General features: G+C 35.6%; 1 protein-coding gene across 1 annotated transcript in view; it reads right to left on the bottom strand.

Annotated features, from left to right (window-relative positions):
• Positions 1-16,968, bottom strand: part of epc1a (enhancer of polycomb homolog 1 (Drosophila) a) — a 122,652-nt gene that overhangs the window by 98,994 nt on the left and 6,690 nt on the right. The window contains exon 2 of the mRNA XM_051928968.1: positions 1,588-1,687. The gene's annotated coding sequence lies outside the window, so the exon portion shown is untranslated. The remainder of the gene's footprint in view (positions 1-1,587; positions 1,688-16,968) is intronic.

Genomic DNA, 16,968 nt, shown 5'->3' with positions numbered 1-16,968 from the left:
GACATGGTCACTTGAAAATACTGAGAAAACAAAGCATCTGAGACTGGCTAGGATAAAATCGAACCAGTTTGATTTCTTGGTAGTTGGAGAGGCGGGCTGTGTATGCAGGAGAGCCGACAACCAAATGAACCAATGCATTTCTGGAACTACAATGCATAGAATGTAGCAACGAAGAATAAGGAACCTGCATGTTGGTTGTGAAAGTCACAAATAAAAGTCTGATGTCTTGTATTTTCACAATGTAACAGAATGGAAAAAAAGAATTAAAGGGCAGAGGTTGCTGCCAAACTCACTGATGCTTTTAACCCTTTGTAAAGCACTGCCATCTGAAAAAGGGGTGAACATGACTGCACTGAAAGATCGGCACTCAGTAAATGTGAGGCATGCTGCCATTTTTAGTCACGTAATTTTACATATTGCAGCAATGAAATCAGCAACTATGATTGGCAAATCTGATATTATGGCCAACATCAAAAAGCTGCATAATGTGACATTGGCTTAAGAAAGAAAGAAAAAAAAAAAAAAAAAAAAAAAAAAAAAAGGATGATGCTTGAGCAATAATTGTTTCAGCAACAATTAATGATTTATCATTAAAAACTGTATTGGAACAGAAACCAGCAGCCACTATGGCCCTCCAGGACAGACTTTGCATATTCCTGCTCTACATGAAGATTTTGCATATTCCGTTTTAGCATGAGTTAAACAAAGAAAAGCTGCAATACATGTAAAGACCTAAAGCTGGTTTATGTACAAAATACAAAAACTACCAACAGCATTCATAAAACCATATTAGGACTATTGATCTTCTTATAATACGTGGGAAGATTTCTCAACATCATTAGGAAAGCAAGCAATATTATTTTATCAGCTCAACATGCTGCACTACAATAGCCTGCACATTCAGCTGGTCACATGTGCGGTACTTTCAAATGCAAGGAATTGCTGCTGCAGCTTCTTAAGCCTGCATTAATCATATTTCGGAAATGCTGACTTGGATAGATATGTACAATAATGAGGCATTACAGGGATAATTGATAAAACAAGGCAAAAACTTTTATTTTGCCTGCAGGTTGCAAGGCGTGTGCCTTGGCTTTCATATTTCTTTCTGAAATAAAAAAAAATATCTGTTTTAGCCAACTTATCAGTGACCTTCACTGATAACATTCAACTTAAAACAGACAAATTTGATCTTGTCTCCATTCAGCTAAACATGCAATTTAATTTTTATTATAAGTAATAAATTTCCCCCTGCAAAAAATCTTACATTATATTAATGTAGAGCAACTTCCAATATCTAATTGCATGAACACTCAAACATAGTATTTAAAATAAGGTAAAGTAAGCTGCACAAAGTGATTCCAGAAGATAAAATATGGTTTAAAACATAGAAAACTGGTATTTATGACAAACATGCTACATTTGAATTCATTCTTGGGACATGGGGTTAGTGGTGTTTGAGGTGAGACCTGAATGCAAATTGGATCTATGCTAATGATTTAACTAAAAAAAAGGCAGGAAATGCAATTCTTTTTCAGGATATAAGAACTTAATAAAAGTAATGCTGATATATTAAAAAAAACTGCTTACCCTGTAACATCTGCCAACAGCATATTCAAATGCAGGTTCAGGTCTAGTGTGGGGTACAAGGTAATTCCAATGTCTGCCTGAATATCCATTTTTAAGTGACCTGAAATTAAAAAGAAAGTGGCCAAATAAGGAAGAAGTAAAACAACATAAATGTCAAGATTAGGTTTAAAGTCAATTAACAATTGCAATCTTGTAACTATTTTAACCAAACAGGCAATTCCAAAAATCACACTCCATACTGCCAGATGGCAACATTCCTGACATAAACCCCTCTAACTCAAGCTGGCATAGCTGAGTATATAGATAGTCAGTACTGTACCTGAAGCAGCCATATCTAAGCTGTGTAGCATTCTTATTAGATCACACCGACCCTGAATATTCTCAGTGGCTACAAACTCCTGCTGTCTGTCCACGGGTTGCAAATCCATCAGCAACTGGGAGTTTACCTGCCTGCCAGTCATCTAGCTGAGATGTGCACTTGCCCATGCGGCAAAGAAGAAATTTGTCAGCCGACTCCCCTTTGCGGAAAAGCAAGCAGCTGGCATTCATGCAGCTGCGAAGCAGAAGCAAAGAGGAGCCGATAGCACAGTCGATCTTGCCTGACCACAGCACTAACTGTCAAAACTTCAAAACGCAAGCAGAACCATTGCTGCTGTGAATACACTGATGCAGTTAGCCTTCCTTAGAGATTAAAAGTCTTTTCTCATTTACAATTTAGAACATGTACATGCTCCAACAGTACAGAAAAGGCACCTTTCTGGTTTTGCATTCTGACTTAACACTCTGATAGAGGCAGACTTAAATATCATTTACCGACTACAGTCCACTCTCCCATTTATTCCTTTTCAAAATTATGCAATGTGTAGAACAATAAAACTACTGAAAATAACACACTTAAAACATAACAGGATTTTTTTATATATAAAGCACATTTCTATACTGAACAGCATTATATGGCACTCTGTAAACAACTGTATAGCTCATTCTTGTATTTTTTTATTATATATATTTTTTTTAAATACCTGGTTCACAAGCAGGCAAAGTGATTTTTACAGAACCACAGATACTGTATACTGGTAAAGATGGAAGCTATTGATCTGCAAAGGATGGAGTCTGCACCGTTGCTCTGAAGTGAAGATCCTGTGTGGCTGCTTTCTTTCATAAAATTATTAAATAGGTTAAGGCAGAAAGAAGAAACCGGTAGTCAGGACAAAAAAAAAACAAAAAAAACCAAAAAGAACATCACAACACCCTGTACTTTTGTTGCACTTAACATTGGTTTACCAAGTTTCTACAATAAAAAAAAAATAAATATAAGACAACAATTATTTTTTTGTTTGCCAAATACACGCATTAAAATTGGACCAAATATTTTTTCCTTCAACTTGCGGAGGCGCCTGGTTCAGGCTCTGTTAATGCCAAGTGGCTTGTTCTCTTCTATTTTCACAATTCTTCTTCTCTTGGCTACTCCTGTTAGGGGTTGCCACAGCGGATCATCTTCTTCCATATCTTTCTGTCCTCTGCATCTTGCTCTGTTACACCCATCACCTACATGTCCTCTCTCACCACATCCACAAACCTTCTTCTAGGCCTTCCTCTTTTTCTCCTGCCTGGCAGCTCTATCCTTAGCATCCTTCTCCCAATATACTCAGCATCTCTCCTCTGCACATGTCCAAACCAACGCAATCTCGCCTCATTGATTTTGTCTACCAACCATCCAACTTGAGCTGACCCTCTAATGTCCTCATTTCTAATCCTGTCCATCCTCGTCACACCCAATGCAAATCTTAGTATCTTTAACTCTGCCACCTCCAGTTCTGTCTCCTGCTTTCTGGTCAGTGCCACCATCTCCAACCCATATAACATAGCTGGTCTCACTATTGTCCTGTAGACCTTCCCTTTCACTCTTGCTGATATCTGTCTGTCACAAATCACTCCTGACACTCTTCTTCACCCATTCCACCCTGCCTGCACTCTCTTCTTCACCTCTCTTCCACAATCCCCATTACTCTGCACTACTGATCCCAAGTATTTAAACTCATCTACCTTCACCAACTCTGCTCCTTGCATCCTCACCATTCCGCTGACCTCCCTCTCATTTACACACGTATTCTGTCTTGTTCCTACTGACCTTCATTCTTCTCCTCTCTAGAGCATATCTCCACCTCTCCAGGGTGTCCTCAACCTGCTCCCTATTATCGCTACAGATCACAATGTCATCAGCAAACATCATCGTCCACGGGGACTCCTGTCTAATATCGTCTGTCAACCGATCCATCACCATTGCAAATAAGAAAGGACTTAGAGCCAATCCCTGATGTAATCCCACCTCCACCCTGAATGCATCTGTCACTCCTATCGCAGACCTCACCACTGTCACACTTCCCTCATACATATCCTGTACAACTCTTACATACTTCTCTGCCACTCCCGACTTCCTCATACAATACCACAGCTCCTCTCAAGGCACCCTGTGATATGCTTTCTCCAGGTCCACAAAGACGCAATGCAACTCCTTCTGGCCTTCTCTTACAGGCAGTTAATATGTAAAAATATTTATATTGCCTGCATAGCTGCTGTTATAGCTGTTGGTGATTTTATTGATCAATTTTATAAACTGCGAAAATTGGAATTTTGTCTTTCATTCATAAGAAAAGCATAGGGTTCACTTTTACACATATGTTAAGTAGTAATTCTATCTTTCTGTCTTGAAATGTATAACAGTTATTAAGAGAGTACATATAGAAACAGATATTTCTAGAATACTAAATTATTTACTTAATGAACTTAAGTAATCACTTAAAATTCCCAGCTAAGCAATCATGCAGGAGCAAGTCATGTAAACTAATAAAAAACAATGCAAGATAAATGGAGACAGCAATGGTTCACATTTTTTAAGGGTTTTGGTAATGTAATCAAGTTACAGAACAGAAAAAGATTTCAATGGAAATTTAAAGATAAACAAAAAATGTTATTTTGCTTCCAGGCAATACAATAAAACAAGTCTCAAGAAAAAGGTTATTTTGGATATGGAATGAAAATGTTTTAGAAAATGGTAGCAGTTTTTTAAAAACTGAAAATATTTAAACAATTCTAAAAATAGTTCAATGCCCTTTAAATAATTTTTTTATAAATAAATTTAATAGTATATTATTAGAAATTTATGTAATTCCTAAAATTCCTAAGGCAAAGCGGTAGCTTTGAGGCTAGGGATCTGTGCTGGCAATTGGAAGGTTGCTGGTTCGAATCCCGCAAATACCAGAAGTGATTCCACTCCATTGGGCTCTTGAACAAGGCCCTTAACCTGCAATTGCTCCATCCTGGGCATGATGTTAATCTGTATCCAGCACTATAAGCAGGTCCTCCAATTTACAGGGAAAACTTAAGAGTTGGTTGGCAGGATTGGCACTCCAGCCACTTATATTATATATATAAAAAACAAACCAAACTAGTGGGGTGCTGAGGTGTCATCCATTGCAAGTACCCACTGCATTTGGGTCCTAACTGGGATACTGAAATGTTTTGTCACATGGTGGGTGTGGCAATGTGCTGTACAAGTGTACGCACCCAAGCTGCTCTCTCTAAAATTGTACTCTTTGTAAACATGGTGGAGGAATGTGCATTAACTTTTGACCTCTGATTCCACTTATGTGGTGTTGAAAATTATTCATCCATTTTTTACAAAAAAGTAAAACGTGGCAACACTGAATGGCACAACTGACATTCCCAAAGGCACTCTGGTTCAAGAAAAAAAAAAAAAAAAACATACTATATGTAAGAGGAAGTGTTATTCTTCACCTCTATAGACATACTTAAAAGAATAAAATATGTTTACTTCTTACAAAATATGTATACATCTTTCTTCATAAAAAATACTTAACAAAAAAAGTTTCTTTAAAACAAAAAAAAAAAATTAAATCAAACCAGCAGTCTATTGAGGTAATCATCAATGCTAACTTCAGCACAGCAGTGTACAGTGCATCCGGAAAGTATTCACAGCGCATCACTTTTTCCACATTTTGTTATGTTACAGCCTTATTCCAAAATGGATTTTTTCCTCAGAATTCTACATACAACACCCCATAATGACAACAGGAAAAAAGTTTACTTGAGGTTTTTGCAAATTTATTAAAAATAAAAAAAACTGAGAAATCACATGTACATACAGGTGCTGGTCATAAAATTAGAATATCATGACAAAGTTGATTTATTTCAGTAATTTCCCATTGGGATTAATAAAGTATCTATCTATCTATCTTCCATTCAAAAAGTGAAAACTTGTATATTAGATTCATTCATTACACACAGACTGATGTATTTCAAATGTTTATTTCTTTTAATTTTGATGATTATAACTGACAACTAATGAAAGTCCCAAATTCAGAATCTCGGAACATTAGAATATTGTGAAAAGGTTCAATATTGAAGACACCTGGTGCCACACTCTAATCAGCTAATTAACTCAAAACACCTGCAAAAGCCTTTAAATGGTCTCTCAGTCGAGTTCTGTAGGCTACACAATCATGGGGAAGACTGCTGACTTGACAGTTGTCCAAAAGACGACCATTGACACCTTGCACAAGGCAATTCCTTTCACTTCATGCTTGGTTTGTGCTCTGACATGAACTCTCAACTGTGGGACCTTATATAGACAGGTGTGTGCCTTTCCAAATCATGTCCAATCAACTGAATTTACCACAGGTGGACTCCAATGAAGCTGCAGAAACATCTTAAGGATGATCAGGGGAAACAGGATGCACCTGAGCTCAATTTGGAGCTTCATGGCAAAGGCTCTGAATACTTATGTACATGTGCTTTCTTTGCAAAAATCTCAAGTAAACGTTTTTCACATTGTCATTATGGGGTGTTATGTGTAGAATTCTGAGGAAATAAATTAATTTAATCCATTTTGGAATAAGGCTGTAACATAACAAAATGTGGAAAAAGTGATGCGCTGTGAATACTTTCCGGATGCACTGTAGGTTAGAGGCATCAAAAGGCAGGGCCAATGTGTGGAGTTTATATGTGAAAATGTTCAGGATTAAGAGGGTTTAGAAAAGGAGTAAGGAAAACCATGTTATTTTGTGACAGATTTGTTTTTCTATTGATTTAAAAAAAATGTGGAGGGTTCTTTCCATTTTCATTCACTCAAGCAACCACCTTTGCAGTTTTTGGTGTACCAGTGGCAAAACCTTCACAAATTGTATTTCTCTTTCTTATAAATGTAGCGAACTGTGATTCACTGATGCGGAGAAGGATAGGAATGAAGAAGTTCTTTTGGACTAATCTGCCAGTAGCGAGGGGTGATTATATATTTGTATATAAAACATAACTAAAATCACAGGGTTGGGAAGTGGGGGGGATAGATACATTCAGCAGTCACACCAAAATGCCACCAATGATTATTAGAACTATATGTGCTGTTCTGCATCTGCTGTAAACTGAAGTATGATGGCAACTTCCAACTATTAAATGCAAACTACTGTAGTTTTCTCTGGTTTTTATCATAATTTTATTAACTTTTCAGTGAGGCTAGTTGTTTCAGGGCCTTAGGGCCAAGAGCTTGATCCATTAGTGAAAACCAGTTTTCCTTAACTTATGGGGAAATAGCCAAAAATGTTTGGTCTGTCAATCTTAAGAGAATCAGGGTCATGAACATTTAGATACAGATACATACAGACACTGAAAAGTAGATGTAAATAGTAAAGTGACCAAAGAGAATGAAGGAAAGCCATTTGCTGTAATAGTCTGAATTCATCAGGATATGGGGTCAGCAAGATGTCAGAAATGCTACAAAATGATGCATTCCCCATGTTGTGACATTTGTTATTGGAGTAGTGTACAAAACTGTTCATAAAGCACGCATTTTATGTCACTCACCACATATATATTCAACAGTGAATGAATTCTTAGATTGACAATAACTCTTAAAGAGGGTGGCATTTGGTGCTTTTCATACAGAACTGTATAAATGGGAATCTATAATGGTAAAATATTGCAAAATTAAAGTTCCTCAAAAAATAAATTTAGGTAATTCCTATTGAAGCATTCTCTCCTCTGAACAACTAAACAGGCAACATTCTAAAAATTGCATCATGTAAAAATCGCGAGTGGTCTCCCGTAGACTTTTTCATATACTCCGATATGGGGATGGATATTTGAGGAGAAAACCGCATATTATGTACATTAAAGAACCATCAACAACAAGTCAAATCAAATTAAATAATATATTGAACAATTATTATAAAAGTAAAGTTGAATAAACCTGACTGCAGCTGCATGAATAAAATAAATAAATTAAATAAATAAAGTATGTGTTCAGGTAATGTACCACTTCCAGTTAGCAGAAACAGCCCAAAAGTTGATAGACATCTATGCTTTGTACCTAATACTTGTATGCAAAATTTGACCTAAGAAAACATACTCAAGTTATCGTGTTTACATACATACATACACACACACAGACATAGACATAGACATAATTGCAAAAATGGTATTTTCAGACTCAGTGAGGTCTAAAACATCGAGATTCATCAAAATCTCATCATCAAATTTTTGGACGATTACAATACTTTCCTTATACTTTGCATACGAGAAAGTAAAAGTGCAACATGGAGCTACCTGCAAGTGGCAAAAACATGAACTTGGTCTTCATTTTGAAGTTCAGCATAATGTTCAGACTTCAGAGTTAGTGTGAAATTGCGAAGAACTTCTAGATGAAGTGGGAAGGTGTCTTATAATCATTCACACGTGTCACCACATTTTATTTCCTTCATATTTTTCAATAAGGGACACACAGTGGTGCCCAAGGAGACCAGAGTTAGTGTCCTGTGTGTTCCCTGAATGGAGTTTGTATGTTTTTCCCCGTTTCTGTGCGGGTCTGGTCTCACTGTCCAAAGACATGCAGTTTAGGTGAATTGGTACCGGTAAATTGTGCATAGAATGTGTGTGTTTGTTCAGCATTCCCTGGCTCCCTGTCCTGGATTAGCAGAATAGGAGGATGGATGGACGGACATCTCTGCTCTAATGACTGTATTAAAATATATACTCTTATGTATATACAGGCAGTGTTAACCATAACTGGGGGGTGTGGGGGGAGTAAGAAGTCATCTTAGACATTCAATCATTTAGGCTAGGGCACTTCAGACACTGACTTACACATGCTAACCACAGACTACAAACTTCAAACCAAAACCAATCAGAAATGTTAGTTCCGCTATAAATTTACAAAGATGCTGAAACGTTCTTTCTTATGTAGATTGAACTGGTCACTGGCTGAATTTTTACACTTCCATGTACATTTCTTCTCCTTCAGAGAACTATATTTTTCATAGGGTGCATATAATACTAAGGTATGCTATTTTGTCTCCTTGCACATTTATAAAGGGAAACACAGAACATCCAGTTTGTTAAACTATGTTTTTTACAAATGGAACTGATGCTATCACGGATTAAATGTATCACACGGATGTACAGCTTCAAAGCACGCATATGCAAAATGTGTAGTATAGTGTCTAGGAGTACACTGTAGCAATACAAATACAATAGGCCGGGGTGGGCAAAGTCAGTCCCGGAGGGCCGCAGTGGCTGCGGGTTTTTGTTCCAACCCAGTTGCTTAATTAGAAAACAATCCTTGCCAATAATTACATTTAATGGCTTGTTAGTGCTTTAACTCTGCTATGACAAGTCATTCTCATATCCTAGATTTTTTTTCCCATTCTAAGGATATCATCCAAATACTTTGAAGTGTAAAATGGATGGGTAATTCTCAATCATTCACTTTTTTCTCTTCTCTTTCCTTCCAAGTATTTAATTAAACCAAATAGTGCAGGATAAATACACACAGGCGTAAAGGGTAACAAGCAAAATGGATAACTGCTGTTTTTTTTGTCATTTGCATCTTATTGCTAATAAGGAGCAATTAAAAACCAAGAATGCAGCTGTTTAAGACTTAAATAAGAAATAAGGGTTCAAAATCTTAATGAGGGAGATAACTAAAATGAAGCAGACGTGTTTCTAGAGCAATAAGTGCTTCTTATTAAGCAATTGGGTTGGAACAAAAACTTGCAGCCACTGCGGCCCTCCAGGAATGACTTTGCCCACCCCTGCAATAGGCAATAACTAAAGCAGCTTGCTTTCAACACACCATAAGAATCAGTTTTGGTGTCTTTTGCTGTGCACTCTTCGTTCTAGGTTCAAATTTAAACTTCCCTCCCCACCAACACCATTTTCTTTGCTGCAGTATTAAGCAAACCAAATAAAACCCATATTCTTTAGACAGTTTTCATATCTTCAAATGTAAATCCATCCATAAAAAGACATAAAACATTTTTAAAATCAAGCGCAGACAAAAAAATCCCCTACTCCTTCCAGCACTTTTCTCAAAAAACTTTAGTATACTTATCATCAACAATACACATGAAGGCTCTCTGTGTACAAAGACTGTGTGCGTTTGAATTTTAAAGCACATTCTGATTATAGAATTTTAAGCCAGCATCTTAAAGCCTGGCTTGACAGCTTCAGACAATTTTCTACCTCAAACTTGGCTACAGCCAGTGCCAAAGTGATAACAGCTAGTTTAGCTATGTTTAGAAACTATGGATACCACATGAATTCAATTAATGAATACAAAAGAGCAAAGTCTATCACAACGGCACTGGGAAGCAACCATTGCGGGTTCTGAACTGCTCAGAATCTTTTCATCTAGTGGTATTTTTATGATGTCTGGAAGTAGTAAATAAACAGGGCTGTGGAGTCGGAGTAGAGGAGTCGGAGACAATTTTGGGTACCTGGAGTCGGGGTCAGAGTCAGCATAAAATGTACTGACTCCGACTCCTAATAAATTTAAATTGTAATAAAAAAAAATACAGCAAGTTCAAATGTTCCATTTCACAAACAATAGTCATAATTAAGTATTTATGTGTTGTAAGAATAAAGCCCAGTGCATAGTTGTGTTACTACTAGTGTGAAGTTCAGCTGAGCTATTATATACCTGACATTCACATATTGCAATCTGGATTGTGGTACATTACAAAAAGTGTTTTCATTTTATTTCAGATATAATGTGTTTAACAAGTTCATTTGAGTGTAAACAAGCGTAAAGATGTAGGCGTAAGTGTGAGCTAAGGTCTGATGTGTGTTCAGGGGTTCTTGTCTTTTGTTTCCTAGCCAGTAGTTCTGTGGTTAAATGACGTGTATGTTGCCTTCCTTTAGTCAACATGGAAAATACATTAGCATATTAGATACGGGGGAGATGGAGTCAGAAGTACCAGAAACTGAGTTGGAGTTGAAGGATTTATCTACCGACTCCACAGCCCTGGCAAATACCATTAAGCAGACTTTTTATTCTCTTTTTTAACTAATACTACATTCTACACCAGAGTCTTAGAATTAACTAAAAAATGTTGTGTCATATGTAATATTATTCCGGTCTCCCAGTACCGGAAAATTAGATTAGATTCAAAAAATTAGTTGCTTAAGGTGAGGTTTGCGCTTCCCACTGTGTCAGCTGTTTACAAAGTAATACTTATAAATAGCTTTTAAAGCTTTGAAAAAAAAAAGCTTTAAAAAACATTTAAAATATCTGAGAATTCAAATTTACTTCAGTTACAACAATGTACTTGTTAATATTTGTAAAATGGGGGTAGCACAATCAGTATAAGATATGAATGATATTTTCCATGATTTTCTTTCATAGGTTACAATTTGGAAATCAAAACTAGCCAGACGTTTTTGACAGCCATGATTTAAATTGAAACTGCAGACTTTAAATGTGTTGCTTCTTAGTGCAAGATGCTGGGCCAGTCGTTCCATATCTAACAGGTATGGTTTACATTTGAAGCTTAGCCATGCTCTCTCCTTTCACTTCTTCACATGACACAGCAGAATTTTTTTTTTTAATTTAAGAGGTAAAATTAACTATAAATATTGACTTAGCTGCAGGGAATTGACTAAAGAAAATGCTCCCTCCTTGTTTACAGTTTTACTATTTGGCTTTATATTGGCTTTCACAAAGTTACTGGATGTAATGTCATTTGCAATCACAGCCATATTAAAAAAATTTCAGTAACACATCAACCACAGCCAAGTTTGAATAATATACTGATGTTTGTCAATATGAACTGTAATTCAATATCTTTACTTATAATGTGGAAAATATAAGGTCATGTTACTCATTTGGTGAAAATTTCAACTCAAACCCCCCCCGCCCCAAAAACAAGAGTGCTCTCCCCTCACCTTTCTTGTATATGATATGTGGATGGATATTTGAGCAGTAAACCACAAGACAAGGATTATATTTTTATATTATGTACATTAATGAACCATCAATAACAAATTAAATCAAATTGATAATATATTCAACAATTATTATAAAAACATGAATAAAAGGTAAAGTACCACTTTGGGTTAATGGAAATAGCCCAAAAGTTGATAGAAATCTATGTTTTTGTACCTAATACTTGTATGCAAACTTTGGTTGACCTAAGTGAAACCGTACTCAGGTTATCGTGTTTACATACACACACACACACACAGACATAATTCCAAAAATTGTATTTTTGGACTCATGGAAGTCTAAAACGTTAAGATTCATTAAAATCTCGAAATGAAATTTTTGGAGGATTCCAATGCTTTCCCTATACTTCGTACACGAGAAAGTCAGGGAGGTCTAAAACGTTGAAATTCATCAAAATCTCAACATTGAATCTTTAGACGATTACAATACTTTCCCTATACGAGAAAGTAAAAACAAAAATTGCAATATCACAAAAAACAGTAATATTTAAACATATTGGAAACATAAAATTCAACCTTAGTGTGCAGGAACTCCATTATGTCATATTGCTGGGTTATACCCTTAATACAAATACACCAAATCTACAGTACATGTGCTGCTAATTGTGTATAAAAGTTTCATCATTTTCAAGTGTAGCTATAATATGTATAGAATTACTATAAGCTGTCAGTTTGAGAGACGGAGACAGAGGGGAGAAAAAAAAAAAAAAAAAAAAAAAAAACCACACACCAGGAAGTGAGATTAAGATAAACGAAACAAGAATGTGATTCACAAAGATGACAAAGATGTCAAGATAAGAAACATACAAGACAACTTCAGGACCAAAAGAGGTCGTTATTAACAAGTTCTCAAATGCAGTCTATAAAATTTTTAAAATTAAAAAACACACAACACCTATCACATGCTCGGCCTTCTCATACGAAACTGTTGCTAAGAGTTTGGGTAAGATTATTTTAGACTGGTGCTCCATTCAGGCAGCATTTTTACCTAACACTCTGTGCTGCTGGGAAAGACACTAGCTCCCATCTAGCCTGAACTAGGTAAGCAGATTAGAAAATGGCTTAAATGTGGTGCTTCATCTGCCCACAAGTATAAATTATATTTTAAACAAAAGTATTTTTTTCATCAATATAAAAGAAAGCTTAAATCACACAAACTGTAGTTAAATACATTCCATGCACTCACAAGCAGACAAGCAGGTCATCCTGTTAAATGTCTTAATATTTTTCTTGATTGCCTTCTTGGTTTCACTTATACCTTAGCTTCTGTTCACAAGCTTATCCAAAAATCCTTCTCCTGCCATAGGCATTCTTCTTTACAGCAATGCAGGCCAACTTTTATTGTCTTTCCTTCCTTTTTATGATTTGTGTGTTCACCTTTGACGATGACTGAGATGCTATGCTTGTTTGTTAATTCCCTTACACTAAACTCTCACTAGTTTTCTCCTATACTTTAACGTACACATATTTCTCACCTTTGAACATACTGGATTTTCCACACTTGGTATATCTTATGCAATTGTGTTGTCAGAGTTTAAGCGGTCATGTTCTTCACATACTCATTTCTTAAACTCCATTATCCCTGGTATCAGCATCTTGGAGTAATGGTGAACATCAAAATTGTCATCTGGATTTGATCAGGTTATAGTGCTCCTTCCATCAATTAAATCAATTGTCACTACTGCTCAATTCAGAATAAAAGTTACCAATGAAACAACTAGTTTTGCCAATTTTTCTTTAGCAGTATTTCAACATTTTGCTTGATAAAATTCATTTTAGTTTATGGTTTTAAATTAAATTAGGATGCAAGAGGATCTACAGAATAGTATCAGTATCGCTAGATAATCAGCATCAGGCCAAGGCCTACATTTGGTGGATAATTCAATGCTATGTTTGATGACGCATTTACTGCGCTCCAGATGTGCAGAACTTTAAAACAGCATTGGGCTACAGCATTAAAACATCCACAGTATGGAAGTTTTTCCCAGTAAAGGAGAGTGACATAAAATAAGGCAAATGTTACACTTGTTCAATACATGCCTTGCACGGAGGGACTGAAGTATGAAACTTCAATACCATCAAGTTAATGAAGGCATGCCAGCCCAACATATCTACAAATATCCTCAAATCCAAAGATGATAATTAAACACCATTGTGCACAAAATTAAAAACTGCAGCTGCTCAGCCTGTTGATAGATTTTGTTTTTCCCAAGAAACTTAAGAAATTTGACAAAGATAGTTCAGAAACAAAAACAATAATTACAAAGGTGGATGACCGGCATTTTTCAGTCCAAGACATGGAGGTTTGATGGCCATTTAGCCTACCGATCTTCAGCCTTATTACATAATTCTCAGTGAATATTTTTTCTCAGACCTAGTGCTTCCACAGCAACATAATATGGTGGCAAGTCACATGCACAAACTCCTTGCTGACAGGGTCACACTGATACATGAACATCTGATAGAAGTCCTAAACATGTGCTTAGTTTAACTGCTCAATAGATTGATGGCTATTTTTAATTACAGAAGGCAATTTTGCATATCTAAGAATGCTCAGGATCACTCTGCGTGGAAATCCAAAGAATGTTAATAACATGGAAAATACCTAAAAAGAATGTTCATGCAGTACATTCAGCACCCAAACTAAAAACCTTACATTCAAATATATACTGATTTTTAATATGAAAATTCTAATTTCTGGGTGATTTGACAACCCTAGTAATTAGTGTCGGGTTTATCTTTTAGAGGTGTAAGATGGCATTAAATATAATGCTGTTTACATATGCATGTTTAATGATTTGGTATATGCAGTAATTTCTGTCGGAAACACCAATCTCAATGAATGGAAATCCACTACAATACTGGAACAACAACAGAAGTCGATTTCCTACCATTGACAAATTAGCACGCAAGTTCCTGTCAGTCCATTGCATTTGTGTGGACAGCGGTAGATCGTCCAGTGCAGCTTCTGAGGTGATCAAAATTTCCTGTGACAATGTAGGGATGCTCTTGTTCACGAAGTAAAAACCTCCCCCTTAAAAGTTATTTGTTTATCATTATATCCTTTACCATTTTTTTTTCAATTTTCATTCTTCCAATTGGGATTAGATGTTTTTCCCCATCAAACAAAAAGAAAAAATTATTATATAGCATTAAAAACAACATCCTGCAAAACCAAAGATCAGGTAGCCAGCTAAATGTGGTTCAGCAGAAGCCATGTGTTTGAATGATTATACTAATAACAATATCTTCTGCAGACAATGTAAGTGTGGCTATTTATTTCTTTGCCATTGTATAATTTTACCCTTTTTTGAATTTTAAATTTTTTTCAAAACTAATCCAAAACAAAAACAATAAAGTATCACGTAGCCTTTAAAGCAACAGCCTGGAAAAGCATTCCTTATACAATGAACAGGTAGCTGTGACAGATGCTGTTTACTTTAATGATTATACATGATCTGCAAAAGTATAATGTTATACAAATAAATATTAAATGTATCTGTAATCCTCACCCAGACAGATCTAGTCCTATTTTTTCCGTTTTATAAATGTTTATATCAGCATAAGCAGATGGCAACATTGACATTATCAGATATCGGCATCACTCCCAAATTTCTATATTTGTGCATCTCCAAAATTAAGTTTTAATTAATACATTAATAATAATTTTTAAAAAATGTGTATATTCTAGACTGACAGACCTGAACAGCATTCAGTTCATATTAAGAGTGCATTTTTGTCTTTGGGCTGAGAGGGCTTGTTTGCCAGTTATTTATTGGAGGTTTTCTGTTAAATCACCAAACAGGTAAACAGTTGGTAGGAAGCAGATTGTGTTCATCTCAGGACAGAGAAGCAAGGGAAATGACATAAATTTTGCATGAACATGATGAAATACAATGATGGAGGGAGTGGTGGTTATGGAAATTAATAAAGAAATCTGCACATTTGGCTTCTCACCCTCATTCGCTGGTCAGTTGTCCAGTCTTCAATTCAAAAAGTTAATCCAATGTGGCTTTAGTTTCCCTTTTAGAGTATATGCTGATTTTTCCAGAATTTTTCCATCTATTTAACAATAATTTAGCAAAAAAAGCATATGTTTAGAACTTTTTGAGCATACAGCTTGATAACTGACATGTGGATTATGTGACACAAGTAACATGAGAACATCTTTCGCGGTTATGCTGCATTTGTCAATACTGGCTTGTAGTATATCAGAACTTTTTTCGCTCCACTGTGCATGAAAATATGAGATTAATAATTTCTCGACTAACTCTATAAACTACATGGGGTAAGTAATAAAAAAAAAATTAAAATAAAAAAAATTATGGGTGGAGTATTCCTTTAACTTAACATTTCATGTTACTTATACTTCTACACTAAATGTTGCAGCATATTAGTTTATTAATAAGAATTTGTTATTTATCATAAGAGGTTCATTTTTTGAGCATATTTGCTAAGGTATTACTTTCAAAACATCAATAAGCTTCTTTAATACTTATAAAGAAGCTCAATAAGTGGATGAAATCTATTTAAAATACATGGTAATATCATTTGAAAAGTTCAGGTAACCAATTCTAGATTAAACAAGTTGAAAAAGGCAAAGGCTAAAAATTAAAAACGAATACTGGGCATAATGCAAGTCTCGCTCCTTTAAAGCTATGAGAACAATATACTGGACCATCCAAATATACGTTGTTGTCAATTTCCTCAGAATTGGGCCCCTCATCAAGGTTTTTCAGAGAAAAATTAATCAGACAGTTTGAATCGATCCCCTTCAGTATACTTGGACAAAAGTTCAAGTGTCTTAGAAATAAATGAGCATGAAACAAAATTAATTATTGGTTCTAACAACAGCACCCATACCTAGAAGGACTGACACTTAAGATAAAAAGTGAAACCATACAAAGTTTAAAATAGACCATGCACAAGTCTCTTCACGTGGTTAAAAAACACCTCTCCTTTTGTTTTTTTTTTTTTTAGTGAGATTCACAAAATGGTCACACAAAGAACCAACTAGTGTTTTCATTCTGTATGTATAATAGTGAAGACATTAAATCACAAGGTAATGCGTTCAACCATCTTAGT

The sequence above is a fragment of the Erpetoichthys calabaricus genome, chromosome 6 (genome assembly GCF_900747795.2).
Source record: "Erpetoichthys calabaricus chromosome 6, fErpCal1.3, whole genome shotgun sequence".
NCBI lineage: Eukaryota > Metazoa > Chordata > Cladistia > Polypteriformes > Polypteridae > Erpetoichthys > Erpetoichthys calabaricus.
This window is presented reverse-complemented; position numbering and strand designations above follow the sequence as displayed.